The 16217-nt window shown below is 40.4% G+C and overlaps 1 protein-coding gene across 2 annotated transcripts in view; it reads right to left on the reverse strand.

The window, feature by feature from the left end:
* IMMP2L (inner mitochondrial membrane peptidase subunit 2) overlaps positions 1-16217 on the reverse strand; it is a 478312-nt gene that overhangs the window by 423691 nt on the left and 38404 nt on the right. The window lies entirely within an intron of this gene.

The following is a 16217-nucleotide window of genomic DNA, read 5'->3' on the forward strand; positions in this document are numbered from 1 at the left end:
TTTAATGTTTCTGGTTCAGACAACGGATCACCCCTTGGTGTGTACACATTGATGTGCAGTAGCAGGGGGAGAACACATAATGGGATGGACCCACGAGAAGTTTGTCCAGTCTTGTAAACAAGCCCAGAAAAGTTAACAGCAGGTGGGGGAACAGATCCGCTGTATTTCTATACTGACCATGGAGGAAGGAACATTCCTCTTCTGACAGCCCACCTGGTTTCTCTGCTGGGCTTAGAAGAGGGGCAAGCAGCTCAACCCTGCCTCTGCCAGCCCACTAACTCACCGGCTTAACTTGTCACATGTCAGTTCTACTGAAATTAATGAAATAGTTGTAACTAACCTTTCATGTAACTAACCTTTCCCTTCTTTTCTCCAGTGTGGCCATACAGAGAATGGAGACCTCTACTTCTGCTTTTAAACTAACCAAGAGTGTCCTGTCATGTTTGAATGGGGAGAACACCAATAATTTTAATCCAGGTGTGAGAAACCTGCAGTTCTTGGCATAATTTCTTCTAAGTGGCAAAAAGGGAGTGACAAGAGAGAAAATGGATTGTGCCACCTCCCCCTCTCTGCCCACCACTAGCTCTGCCCCTATAGACTTAATCTGGGGGAATGTGGCCCTTGGCAGGGGGAGGTGACTTTTGCTAACAAATCATTATCATAAACCATGCTCTGAACCAGTCTTGTTTGAACTAATCCTAGTTTGTGTCTACTTTATGTACTAACCAACGCAAGAGCTGTCTTGCTGAATTAGATCAGGGTTTCCCAAACTTGGGTCTCCAGCTGTTTTTGGACTACAACTCCCATCATCCCTAGCTAGCAGGACCAGTGGCCAGGGATGATGGGAACTATACTCCAAAAACAGCTGGAGACCCATTTGAGAAACTGTTTAGACCAAAGTACCAGAGTAGCCAGCCAAACACTCCTGGGAAATTTATAAAAACAAGGTGTGATAAAGACAGCCATCCTATCTTGGTTCTTCCCCTGCAACTGCTAATCAGAAGAGCACTCCTAGCTATTACAGCTAATCACAATTGATAGCCTATGTTCCAATTAAAATTTGGCTAAATCTGTTCAAAAGCTAGAAACCATCCCAACTCACTGGAATATGACTGCTTCTTTTTATTTCTACAGCACCTGGCAGTATTATTTTCAAGGGACTGACAAAGAAAAGCAACACACTTTTGGGTGCACATTTGACACTGCATAACCTCCTCCTTAAAACATCAAATGCCACCTAGTGAGCTTGGTGAACAGGGATCGTGTTATAAATCATGACATATACATCACCCTCAAAACCTCCAGTCTTCCTTCTTGAGCCCTTACGGCCAGCACTTGGGGCATTTTGTATTACTGATTATCTGCACTGCAGGCCATTTTTCTGCCTGACTCGAAAGCCAATTTTCCTAGTGAAAATGACATGGTAAATGGAAATCATTTATTCTTCAATATACTATGAGGTGCACAGACATAACAAACTCAACTAATATAACCCTGCCATCTTAAAACGATATGATAAAAACTCAATGGATGTGCTTAACTCAGGATACCAGGTTGTTCTGCTCATTTCCCTGCAGGTTGTGATTCATCAGTGGTTCAGTTTCTCAATCACTCTCTTTTTTAAACACACACAGCAAGATTTTCATATGGTGCTTATTTAGTCCACACTATTATTTCTCACATAATACTTTGCTCTTATTCACTGCAAATTCTTAGGATATGCCTGCATAAATAGGCATTTATGTGCAATATGTTATGAAAAACTGGACTACTCTTCACATTTCCCTGCAATGTTCCTACCCCAGTTAGTGCCCTATTTTCACCTAGCTTTGGGTATCTGAACCAACTATTATATTTAAATAATAGTCTGCATTCTGACAATTACGTTGCAGCTTCTTGTACTGATGCACATAGAGATCTATAAGCTCAGCTAACTAGCCAGGCTAGAGGCCTTGTGTCTATTGTTTCTTTGTAAGTGCCTTATCTTGTGCTAGGAGCAGCTTTACACCCAAGGTGGTAAGCACATACCTAAGCATCTACATATGAAAGGACACCTGCCTACATGCAGGGGGGGCTGGCTAGAGAGAGAGTTCTTTGTTCCCTTGCTCAATAATGAATAGGTAATCTGTTAAACCACAGAGCCTAGGTGTTAAGTTGTGGGTGAACATATCAGAAGACACAGCGATTCTTCAAACAGCTCTTCTTTATTCTGAGGCCAGAACTGAACTGAGCTGAAGGGCTCAGTCATCCTGCTTATATAGAGCTCCAGTACCTTGTTACTGTAACAACTTTCTAAAACTATCCAATCACTGAGCGTCACTTTCGATCCTTCATTTGCATACAAACTATCCAATCACTGAACATCACTTTCGATCCTTCATTTGCATAACTATCTACAGTATCCCCCTGCTGGCCCAGGGTGAGAACTTCAGTACATAACACTAGGACTTGCAGATCAGAAGGTCAGCGGTTCGAATCCCTGCAACGGGGTGAGCTCCCAGTTGCTCAGTCCCTGCTCCTGCCAACCTAGCAGATCGAAAGCACGTCAAAGTGCAAGTAGATAAATAGGTACCACTCCGGCGGGAAGGTAAACGGTGTTTCCATGCGCTGCTCTGATTTTGCCAGAAGTGGCTTAGTCATGCTGGCCACATGACCCAGAAGCTATACACCGGCTCCCTCGGCCAATAAAGCGAGATGAGCGCCGCAACCCCAGAGTCGGCCACGACTGGACCTAATGGTCAGAGGTCCCTTTACTTTTTAATGAAGGAAAGACATTACATGGTATAATTAGTATTGTGTTGTAACTTTAGATTGGAGGAAGTTTATGCATATGTATTGCTTTAACAGATAACAGCTATGTATATTAGCAGGCCCCACCCTTTTGGGCTTGCTCAGCTTTTGGAGAGTGATCCCACTGAGCCTTTATTGCTAGCAATAAACACCCTTTTGTTATTCCTCAACGCTGCTGGAGTTTTTCCTTTCAGCCCAGAGGTTTATTTTGCTACAACACTTATCAGATTTTTTAAGATAAATAAACAATTTGCCTATGTCCAGAATATCAGCAATCCCAAGCATAAGCAACCCCATTATGATTTCTTTCCCACCTCAAATGTCATCGACTGTGATAATCTTCACATCACCTCCATCTGCTATTTCTGATCATGGACATCCCAATAACTGCTGCTATGAGTGGATATAGACAGCCAGCTCAACTGCTTGTGCAAATGCCCAACATTACTGGGAATGCAAAAACCTACAATCCTGAGAGGTAAGAAATATGTGAACAGAAGAAACACACAACCAGATCAAAATCTGAAATAACACATGAAGCTATGCTGGCATGTTTTTTTAAAAAAAATCGTAAAAGTCAACAGGATTTCAGCTTTCAATAAGCAATATTCAACCACTGCTCTGGCTTAATTTTGACAAAGCAGACGATATTTTTAAAATTTGAGGAGAGAATAAGTTTGCTAATGGATTCGACATGGCCTTCTTCCATACGCACATTTCAAGTCTTGCTCTAAAAGCTTGCAGCTCTAAAAGCTTGCAGCTCACGCATTACAATGTCAGGGACAGGTCAACATGATTATTCTCAGAGTGTTTCATAGGACATTCCACTACACATATGCATCTAAAATTCTGTTCCTGTAATATTGAGATCCACTGTGTTCATCTTACAATTATTACAACTTTTGTCCAACTACAAACACTTTCTACCCTTACATGATTAGGACGTAAAAAAAAAAATCACTAAATTTCACTTGATAACCAGATATTTAATACAGTGGTACCTTGGGTTAAGGAGGGATGCGGGTGGCGCTGTGGGTAAAACCGCAGTGCCTAGGATTTGCCGATCGCATGGTCGGCGGTTCGAATCCCCGCGGCGGGGTGAGCTCCCGTCTTTCGGTCCCAGCTCCTGCCCACCTAGCGGTTTGAAAGCACCCCCAAGTGCAAGTAGATAAATAGGTACGGCTTTATAGCGGGAAGGTAAACGGTGTTTCCGTGTGCTGCGCTGGTGCTGGCTCGCCAGAGCAGCTTCGTCACGCTGGCCACGTGACCCGGAAGTGTCTCCGGACAGCGCTGGCCCCCAGCCTCTTAAGTGAGATGGGCGCACAACCCTAGAGTCGGACACGACTGGCCCGTACAGGCAGGGGTACCTTTACCTTTACCTACCTTGGGTTAAAAACTTAATTTGTTCCAGAGGTCCATTCTTAACCTGAACTGTTCTTAACCTGAAGCACCACTTTAGCTAATGGGGCCTTCTGCTGCTGCTGCGCCGCCAGAGCACGATTTCTGTGCTCATCCTGAAGCAAAGTTCTTAACCCGAGGTACTATTTCTGGGTTAGCTGAGTCTGAAACCTGAAGCGTCTGTAACCCGAGGTACCACTGTATAGATGTTTAGCTTCAACCCACTGTTCTTATTAACTTATTCATAGATACAGTACAAACATGCATAAATAATGGACAAATTGATTCTTCCTGGGACAGCCAATGGAGTCCTCAATCTCCATGCAGGGCCATCTTACCCAAAGGCGGGGCACCCAGGCACCGGGCTCTTGGGTGCCAGGCCAAGAGTCCGGGGCCCGAGAGCTGAGTCCGGGGAAGAGCCCACCCATCGGTCAGAGCGCCACAGCAGGCTCTTCTGCTGCGGGTGGCTCTGTGCCATGAGTTTGGGGGCAACCGAGCCAGTGAGACGCTGAGGCGGCCATCCAGCTCCACCCTCCTGTGTGCCTGGGACTGAGCAACCGGGGGGGGGCCCGCCGGGCAGATCTTTGCACCCCCGAACCGCATATATCTCCATGTGTGAGGTTACAATACTGATTCTACACACACACACACACCCCTGCGGAGGAAGTGCATTCAAATGTATCTGGACTACAGTATTCATTAACTTAATGCAGTAGCCATCTAAAGTGGAGGGCTTTTTGGTATGAAAGCTGAACCCAAACTGCTAAACCCCAAAAAGGGCACAGAGCACATGAAGTGGAGTGCGTATAACTGCTGTTCATATTTGCATATTTGCTTATACCGACAGAGGGTATGCATTATAGACCATGCATTGTGTCATCAATGCAAAACCAAATACATAGGTTTGTATTTTAATAATGAAACCATGCCATCCCAATACTTCAAATTAGATCATTGGTTTTTATGCAGAATTTATGTTTATTCATGAGCACTGCAGTGTTTGCTTTAAGAAAGTATGAAGCTACAACTAGTAGCATTTCAGCTATGTATAGATTCGTACACTACACACCCTTAAAAATATTTATTTTCTTATAGGGGTTGCTTTCTATAGTGGGATCACAGGCTATATGGCACAATCAATTACTTTCTTGATATACTGCAATGAGATCTTTGAGACTAAGCATTCACAAAAACCAAGAGGCAAAAACACACTTATTTTAGCACTCAACAAACTAAATGGGGGGACGTAAGTCAGATACATTATAAAAACTTTTTTTTCTTTTAATACCAAAGCTGAGGGACCAAGCACCAAATATATCTGGACAGTTTTGTTTGTAAAAATGCATATTTTTAGTTATATTATTGTGGATACATTATTTTAGACCGAAACTATGATACAAATCACTGTAGGTATTTCATACAGAGTAAATCCCTAGACATTTCATGTGCAGTCTTCATCTGAATTAGCAACACACAGAAGATCATGACCTTTGGTTTCTGTCAGCTCTTTAGAAAAAAAAACCAATTGTATACACAGAGAGAATACAGCATAGCAAGTCTCTTAGAAATGTGTGAAAATAACAACATTTTCACCCCTTTAAATTTTGGTTTAGCTTCTATGAAGTGCTAGCCTCCTACTCAACCAACTATCAACAGCAGAGTAGTAATCAATATCTTTACTAACAGCTACTCCCAGGACTCTCTTAAAAATAAGCACTAATGCTATGTGGAATGGAAAATACCCAATTAGGTTTTCCTGGACTTACTTAGCTTGTCAAACTATTGACTGCTTTGACAATAAATATATTCACACTTGTAAGTTTGAGGGGGGAAAGAATTAGCCTTTTAAAATTAGCCATAAACCAGTCCAGAATTCAGGCATCTGGTGTGTCCCTGGCAAACCATTTGAAACTATATACTTTATCATCAATAAATTTAGAATGATGGAAAGAAAGCACTGACCTCCATGAGAAAAACTAACTTGCCAAAACTATCTTCTCCCAGATAATTGTGGGTCAGAGCTTCCTAATAAATCCTCCTTACAAGTCAGTTTTGTACTCCTAAATTCTCATTCTCTCATGTAGTGGAATGAGGAGATGAATTATGTATGGCTAAAACCTGTTTCTGATATGATAGCGAGAACTGGAGAAACCAAACTGTTTACTTATGTAATTGCATTTCAGCCATAACTATGCATACAAATGTCTTATAGGGGCTGCTTCTTGGGACATAATCCATCCTTGCCATTTGCTTATAATTTTCCCAAAGAATATGCCTACTGAGCTGGAATATACCAAGCATGATCTCAGTCAGATCATTATTTTCAGAAAGGTTAACAGGGGCCCATCCATTTTGAGTACCATATTAAAGGGAAGGGAAGGGTTTGAAATAAATAAACAAGGAGGTGATCTGCAGGGATATGAAATGCAAAATTTGTCTTCATCTGACTAGGGCTACTCAACAGCTCTCACATCTCTTGCATGAGAATATTTATTTAGTAGTTTTGTAGTTGCAAATGTTTTCAAGACAACAACAAGGCAACATCTGAAAATATTGTGTGTGTGTGTGTGTGTGTGTGTGTGTGTGTGTGTGTTTATAAATATGCACACATAAGACAATTATGCCATAACACAAACTAGTTTTAAAAGTCTCCTGGGTTTCAAAAGCGTATTTCCACAAGGCTTGGGAAATTGTTGTATGAGAAACACAAACTCAAAACCTCATGAAATGTGGAACTAGCTAGATCCCAAACAACATATTATACTATTCTGGTGATCCATTTCACTGGCATTTGAAACAAGTACACATTTTTAAAGAAAATATATCAAAATGCGAAAGAGGACTTTTTATTCTCAAAAAAATCACAGTGAGTTTTTTGTTCAGCTTTGTCCCTGGCATACTATCTGAGTAGCTGGTTTGTAGTCTTCAGTGCCATAGGCGAAAGCATGAGAGTTGATCATAGGCTCAGTACAGATATAACACTGGGTCTCTACGAAACCATGGACTGCAAATCAGGAACCTACCAGTTCCAATTCCTCTCAGAGGTAGCCAATACTGTATATGCTGTTGTAGTACAACACAGTCAGCCCTGACCATTGTTCATGTTGGCCAGGGATGATGAGATTTGGTCCAACTACCTCTGGAAGGCTACTGCTGATTTAGCATTACATCTTGACAGATGCTCGCATGATAAGCAGGGTTCAAAGTGGCTTTGAAAGCCCAGGTTAGCATTCTAATCTACTAGCTACTAGCTACTATTAACAACTGCAAGTGCTGGCTCCCTTTAGCTACTGAAATAAGTGTTCTCTTGAATGTTCAGCAAAGTAGAAGTATGGTACCAATGAACATTAAAATATGTTTAAATGCCACATGGTCAGAGCTGGCATTCAGTAAGCCTTAGGATGGTTAAGTTGAATCCATTCCAAGGAAGAACATTATAACATGTGAAAAAGCCTTCAAGGAGCTTAACACTCCAGAAGATAAATGTGATCTTCTCATAGCATGAAAAGGAAGGGTAAATAAAATAAGATACTGTATCAGATATGATCATTTGTTTTCCAAAGAATTCTCCAGTTATTTGTAATAAGTATGTGGGTTAAATCCAGAATTGGGCAGTGGGGAGGGTTCACATTCATCTTGATCAACTGGAATGTTAAGCTCCTTGGACGTCATACAAAAAGAGAATTAGGTGATAGTCATAATATGCAGGGCTTTCTAACATTAGTCCTGTTCATTAACATTTATCCAGATACACTATCCTGTCATTTCATTCAGTGGCAAATGAAATATACAGCCTCTATCTCACATCATATTTTCTAATTTAGAGAAGAGGGCAGAGGGTAAGAATTATTTGAATGCCAGACTTACAAATGAAGCTTTTGACAAGGCTGAAAAGTGGATTCTGAAGTTCTGAGACTTCAGGGTTTGTTGGTTTGTTTTTTAAGTGGCTATTTTAAATCTCTGGAATAAGCAGTTGCCAGATTTTTAACTTGAGCAGCAGTATAACTGGGCTCCCCTGTAATGAAGTGAAAAGCAAATCGTATTGCTTAATGATGGTAAGAATGCAGTGTACTTGACTACCTGACAGATATTAAAATGTACGCAACATGTCAGGAGGATATAATGAGTAACAAGTTGGCTAGGGCTTCCCAATCAGAAATCACTCTTTTCCACAAATAGCTCTAGATAGCTTGTCTTTGGTCATTTCTCTTCGTGCATTTAGTATTCCTATTTTCATTTTCGACTAAGCAGCTGTGGCCATTATTGGTGCTATAGTATCAATTTCTGCTAAAGCAGGAGCTAAGTATCAGCCGGAGTCATCAAGCTCCGTGCCAAGGCTAGGAGAAATCGTGCCAATTTCCCAAAGCATGTTAAAACAAGACAGCCACAGTGGAAATCTCTAGTAAACCAGCTATGTCCATTTAGGTAAATTGAAATGCTGGAAAGGTGCCACCTGAACTTCTTCTACACACTCAAGTGAGATCCTTTCCAAAACAAAAACAAAAAAACCCCTAACTTTCCACATTTCTGCTGCAACTAACAATTCCCCAAAGGAATGATGTCAATTGGCATTTTAAAAATGAATTCAGTGACCTACAATAATAAGAGTTTCTTATGCACAGTGCTTGCAAGCAGGCTGCCCAGGAACTTCAGGATTCATTTGGAGCTCTATGCTTTCTAAAAGCTAACAAAAGAATAGCTTAAGCTGCTTCCTCTGGCTTGATAAGTATCTTTTGCTGAGGGGCTGCCTACAACACATGAAGAAGGATGGTGGCGAATGATATCAAGGCACAGAGCAGCTCTTGGCATAGTTAAAATTCAAGAACCAGGAGGAAGAAAGCCCTCTAGATAATATATGCTCAAACAGCTGCCTTCCTGACCCGATGAGGAATTTAAAGCTTGTAGCAATTTTACACTTTTTTTGCAAGCCAGGTTTACAGGGTCTTACTTCTGCTTACGCAGCTTATATTTAGTCACCAAGTAGAAAATTGGCAACTGCATCTACTCTTTTATTCACTTTAAGCAGGTCTTTGGGGATCGAAATGCCCATTTTGAAAGGGCTTAACATTCAATTATCCCATACTCCCTCCCTCTGGTTTAAACGTTCCACCAAGTCTAATGACATTCGGGAAATGTCAGGTACAGAACTCAGGGAAAGCTACTGTACAAGGACTAATGTCCCAACAAGAATAACAAATATTGCCACTTAGGTGCTAAAAAAAAGACAGTGAAATGGCAAGTACACCAGGTGAAAATTTCACATGGTTATGTGCCACATGCGCATACTCCATGTATGGCTATAATGGCATTTGAATTGTTAGAAATAAGAAATTAAATCATAATATAGAGGGAATAGGGACGCGGGTGGTGCTGTGGGTTAAACCACAGAGCCTAGGACTTGCGAATCAGAAGGTCAGTGGTTCGAATACCCGCAATGGGGTGAGCTCCCGTTGCTCGGTCCCTGCTCCTGCCAACCTAGCAGTTCGAAAGCATGTCGAAGGGAGCAGTTCGAAAGCATGTCGGCGGGAAGGTAAATGGTGTTTCTGTGCACTGTTCTGGTTCGCCAGAAGCGGCTTAGTCATGCTGGCCACATGACCCAGAAGCTGTACGCCGGCTCCCTTGGCCAATAAAGTGAGATGAGCGCCGCAATCCCAGAGTCGGTCACGACTGGACCTAATGGTCAGGGGTCCCTTTACCTTTTATCTCCAACCTGACTGTGAACTTCATGACCCCAAGCCTATGAAAAAAATCACTTCCATTGTTCTACGCACACTGGGTATTTGTAGGTCAAGACGGAGAAGCACGTTCACAGATGAGCATTAGGGGCCTGTGGAAAACCCAATTTGTAATTCCAGAACAGCTGTTAAGCAACTATTATTATCTGTGGTGCTTGACAAGTAGAAACTACTGCATTTTCAACAAAGATGATCACACCAACATTATAACACTCTTGTGAACAAAACACTGCACTAGCTTGCACGCTATGGAGACTGTGGCTGGTCCATCTGCTGCCACATAACCATGGACTAAGCCATGGTTTGGCATAACATACCACCAGGACCTGGGCTCATGGATTGTCACCTCAAGACAAACCACAAACTGTAAACCCAATAACAAACCTTTGCAGGAGTGACACGCCATAGTCACAACAATGCAGCAGCTTTGCTCAGCAAACCCGCACATTCAGACCAAGTTATAGCTTTGCTTACTGCTACATGTGAAGCCAGCTCTTTGGGTGAAATTACGGCCCAAACCTCTGTTTTATCCTAAGATCAGCTCTTACTTCAATTATAAGAAGTATCAAGGCAATGCCAACATCAAGAACATTAAAATGCTCAATTTCACTTACGTTAAAATTTATTGTCGAGCATGTGAGATGTAATGAAATGGGGACTAGTGAATTAGAACAAAACCTGAAGAAAATTATAGAATCACAGCCAATAGTGCATCAAGCACTATATTGTATTTGCTGCTTTCCATAAAAAACCCTTAGTATTAACTAAGTGTATTGAAGTGTATTACTTTACAAACTAAGTGCATTAAACTAAACATTTTAAACTAAGGGACTTAAACCCTCCCTCAGGAAAACATCTGGACTGGCTCAAGCTATTTTGCTGCTTGAGGAAAGGAAGCACATTGTCATTCTTGCCCCACTTTTTCTCCACACAGGAGCCAAGGCTGGTCAAGTTATTTTGGCCCCTGAAGGAAAAAATACCAGAAGCTCCTCCCCAGAAATAAAAATACAATATGACACCCAATATCAGCCACCTTACTCTAAATGGTGGGGCTGCCCCTGGGAAGCATGCCAGTTTGCAGAGTTTCAAACTGAAGATAATCATGGTCATCACTACATTTATTATTTAATCTGTGCATGAGTTCTGAAATGCAGGCCAAAGTTACAGAACAATGTGGCACACTGTTAAAAATACTGTTTAAATTCACTCTGGATTTTTTCTGGGTTCACTCTGATGCACATCATCCCTTTATGAATACAGATTGTTGCCCTTTCAATTGCCTGAAAGGGTAGTAAAGTAATACCTTTGTAAATGCTTTTTCTCCTTAGCAAAAATTAAATAAAATCAATATAGAACTAAGTGAGCGACTTTCCTATAATTCAGTCAATCTAAATTGTAGTTTGTTCGTCTATATAACATAATGTACTGGACATGTAACCATATCTCTCATTGAAAACTATTTTATTTTCCTATCCTCTAATTTGATTTTAGTTACCTACCAAACAGGAAATGGTCTTCAGCTTGCTGCAATTGGAAGTTGAGAGGGGGAGGGGAATTCCATATCAATAATAGTACTGCCTGGTGGGTGGGTGTGGGTGTGTTTGTGGGTGTTTAAATCCACCCAAATAAAATTGTATTTCACTAGGGGTCAGTAGATCCTGAACAGAAGTTACACAAAGTAGGGTGGTAACATTTATAAAGCAAAGCTGTGCATGTTTACTTGGAAGCATATCAACAGTGCAAACCTATACTGTAAATGTCTAATCATCAGTAAGCCCCATTGAGCTCAATGACTCTTATTCCGATGTAACTGTGTATAAATTACATCCTTCATTGATAGAGGTGCTCATAGTCAATGAAATAGCCATTCTAGAAATGGTTCAGTCTGGGCCGAAAGGGGCAGCATTTCCCCTGAAAACACAGGCTAGTTGTTTGGGAGTTTGGATGAGATGCTGTTTAGTAAAAAGCCAATGAGTACAGTGGTGCCCCGCAAGACGAATGCCTCGCAAGACGAAAAACTCGCTAGACGAAAGGGTTTTGCGTTTTTTGAGTCGTTCCGCAAGACGAATTTCCCTATGGGCTTGCTTCGCAAGACGAAACGACTTGCGAGTTCTTGCAAGTTTGTTTCCTTTTTCTTAAAGCCGCTAAGCCGCTAATAGCCGTGCTTCGCAAGACGAAAAAACCGCAAGACGAAGAGACTCGCGGAACGGATTAATTTCGTCTTGCGAGGCACCACTGTAATGTAATTATGGCTGCTATGCTGAAACTTTTAACAGCTGCATCCCTCCCCTCCATATCTACCTATTAATCATTATTCAAGCTGCACTGCAGACGGCCTATGCACCTTTGAAGATGAAGTGTAAATAGGAATTATTATTTTTTTCCAAATCCCAGGTTTATAATTTATTTATCGTTTTGTACACACTGTATCTCACATCAGTGCACCTTGATTCTAAGTTTAGAAATCAATTCCTGCCCTTAATTCGATCAGTCTAAGATGTCTGCCTAGAAAGCAATTTGTCAACAGTAGATTTATTGCTCAATATTGATATCAGCCCACAGCTAAGAGTTTGCAGATCTATATAACTGAGCACATCAAACAGTTCTCCTTTATAACATATAACCAGGTGACTCTCATAAGTGAGCATGCAGTATTACAATGGTGTCTGCTTATTCTTTTTAAAAAATTTAAAAATCCAGTCCGTTTTTTTAAGAAAAGCTTTGCATATCATGAACATGAAGAAATCTATCACAAACTCAGTTGTAAACTGTCAGGGGCCTAAAACAGGCATGGCCAAACTTGGCCCTCCAGATGTTTTGTGACTACAATTCCCATCATCCCTGACCATTGGTCCTGTTAGCTATGGATGATGGGAGTTATAGTCCCAAAACATCTGGAGGGCCAAGTTTAGCCATGCCTGGCCTAAAACATAGTTGCTCACTCCATGCCCCATCTATATTTTTGAAAAATTAAAACTTGAGTTTGAATGGAAGTGTCTTTTCTGTTTACTATATAATCATACTGTACAACCAGTGGAAAGTAAAAGCATTCTATAGCATTATACCCTTTTTAAAAAAAGAAAAAAAATCACTTATTTTCCTTTCCTCTTTTCTGAAAGAAACAACAGGGTTCAATTTACTCCACAGATCCATCACTGTAATGTTACCTGAAAGGAACAATCCCCTGGGCATTTGACCAGATCTTACCATATTTTTGGTCACTGTTTTCTTCATGCTGCATGAAATATTAAACCTAAGAAAAGAAACAAGTGCCAGACACACATAAAAGAACTATAAGCTTTCAAAGTTAGTCTGAGTAAAAATAGCTACTAATATTTTTTTTTGGGGGGGGGGGAGACAAAATCAGGCTCCAATAGGCCAGAAATCTGTGCCTTAAAATTTCTGTCTCCTAAGGCAAGATTTATGGGGGATTTGTTAACTATTATAAAGGCAAATTTTAATTATAAGTAGCATTGTTCTGTTATGCACCTGAACGTTCACAATTACCATACTTTTCCATGTATAAGATGAGATTTTTTTTACTTTAAAATAAGGTTTAACATCTGGGGGTGTCTTATACACGGATAGTGCATATGCCCATTTTCTAAATTTGGGATCCCCAAAAGTAGGGGGCGTCTTATACATGGGGGCATCTTATACACGAAAAAATATGGTAAGTTCTGAGTAAATTTTGGGGGGATGGCTATCCAGTACCAGTGTCTTTCTGCTCTTTAGTTTATCAACAGGTTACAAGATCTCTTCCTGTGTGTTACCTCCATGAGGTGTATTCAGTTATATTATCCAAAAATAAAAGTGTGGTTTCATTGGTATTTCAAGCAGCTTCTGAAGAGACCAGGAATGCAAAATATACTTACTGTAAAAGGTAGTGTTAAATGAAGGTTTGTCTTTGCAACTATGCCATGGTATTATTACCATAGTTAACAATGTTAAGGCATTTTATTGTGTAGCATTTATTTTTACGCAATGGTCGGATTCCCAAAAACAAACGATTCTACAGAAATTAACTTCCAGAGCTTCTGACAACTTTCAGGCATCTTTCGATGCTGTTATTAAGGACAACTTGATGCCATCTGTAGTCTAACCAATATGCCAAAAAGTCACACTCAAAAGATGAATGGTTCACTTTCTGATAGCAACATCCTATATTGGGACATATGGTTGAGAACAGCACAGAAGGCAATTTCAACAGATATTGAAAACAACTGTTCAAACTACAACCCATCATTTCTCACAATTCGCTATAGAATATAATTTGAATAAAATAATGTTATCAGTAGGAGGGGGAATCATATCTAAGCAGCACCATAGATTGGATGGTGCTGTTCTTCCCCTGTTTTATGAGGAAGAAACCAAGTCAGGAAATTCATAGCAGAGAAATAATGTCTGTGCTAGGGTTCTGATTGATGTTTTGGCTTCAATTGTATTTTATTTAGAAGACATACTTCAGGTCACACTCTCAAGGGCTTGTAACAGGTTACATACACACTGATTTACAAATGTAATGTATTGAAAATCAAAAAGGAAATGCAAATGCTCCACACTACCTGTGAGGGGGGAGGATATATTAACAGCAATGAAAAAGCCTTCCCAAGGAGACACATCCTTGTCAAAACATTGCTTAGCCCAAATTCCTACTTGATTAATGTATTCCGTCCTTTACTTTCCAAATTCTAATAGTCTCTTCATCTCAGTACTCAGAAGAATGTACTCTGGCCACACCATTAAATCACAACAGATACATATCCTATGTACATACTAAATTGCTTGCCGATCTATAAGGAACACCAATGTCTATTTTAGAAGTTTTAGTTACTGAGTTTGAACTTTCCACTTAGCCAGTATTTTACAACTATTCATTTCAACAGTGAGCTACTTGTTCAGACATTTAACATATTGCAAACCTGACTTTCAATTTGTCGTCTCACCATAACGTAAGAAGGTAAAGTGTGTGCTTTTCTGTAAAGTAATGGCCTCTTTTTGCTGATCGGACTGCAATGCCAAGGAAAATATCTGTCAAGGAGTTTTAAGTTCCACGCATAGCACTGTCATTAAAAGCAATTACCAGGCTTAATGGAACACTGGCCTTGCATAACTTTGACACCTCCCTAAAGTTATACCATCAGTCACTGCATAAAACCATTAAACTTTCTCTCATCACTTGTCCTTTCTGGTTTCAAATTTTCCATTCTTATATGACCACTCCACAGGACCATATTTCATTATCAACCACCTCACTATGCTCAACGTGTTTAAACTCAAGTGTTTTTTGCTGCTTGACTTCTATCTTCCTTCAGGTATTATATAGAAAAATAGTGGTACTTCACCGTGCAAAAACATGTGGTAATAACAATTTCAATATTATGCCACAAATGTAAGCAAGGTCAAATTCTTTTCCTAAGCAGATCCAGCCCAACAATCAGTCTGTTCCCTAAATGGTTTGAGAAGACTCTTCTAGTCAGCTCCTGGCACTGAAGAGCTCATAACTCAGCCCACACACCGAGGCCACTAAAAAAAAGCAGTTTCATAGTAACGTCACACAGCGCATATTTCAGAGCTCCCTACTATACTTTCCTTAATGCACACTCAAGAGAAATGCTGGCAATGCTACTACCAAGGAAATAACACTTATTCAATAATACCCATTCTCTGGGCTCTTTTTAAATAAAACCTACTTGTGCTATCCCTTAAGCAGAATCTACAACACTACTTCAAAACATAAGTGCACCCTATAGTTTCCTTAAAATTGTCTCTTTTGACAAGCAGCTAATTAAATTAAGTCTGCAATTCTATCCATACTTACCGGGGAGTAAGTACCATTGAACTCACTGGGGATTACTTCAGATAGGACACAGAATCATAGAATTGTAAGTTGGAAGGGACCACAAGGGCCATCTCTAGACCAACCCCCTGCAATGCAGGAGTTTTTCACCCCATGTGGGGCTCGATCCCACGTGTATAGGATAGCTTTAAATCAGCCTTTGCAATCCGGTAATCTCCATAAAAACCCATAAACACCAGCTATACATTTTGTCATGTTTACAGGGAAACCATGAAGAAGTCTCAGTTTTGCTACATAATAAGCTATGTTCTCTTTTGTGTGTTCAATGCATTGGTAATATCAGTCTACTAATTTTACATTTTGAAGTTTCTTTCTGTCAGCACCCTGTCTTTTTTTCCTTTTTCCCCCTTTTTTCCAAATTTTATTTCCATGCTTATTACATACAAAAAAGGGAACAATACTGAAAAGGGGGTACAACTTAAGGGGGGGGGGAG

This window comes from Podarcis pityusensis, assembly GCF_964106645.2.
Source record: "Podarcis pityusensis genome assembly, chromosome: 10".
In the NCBI taxonomy this organism is placed as follows: Eukaryota; Metazoa; Chordata; class Lepidosauria; order Squamata; family Lacertidae; genus Podarcis; species Podarcis pityusensis.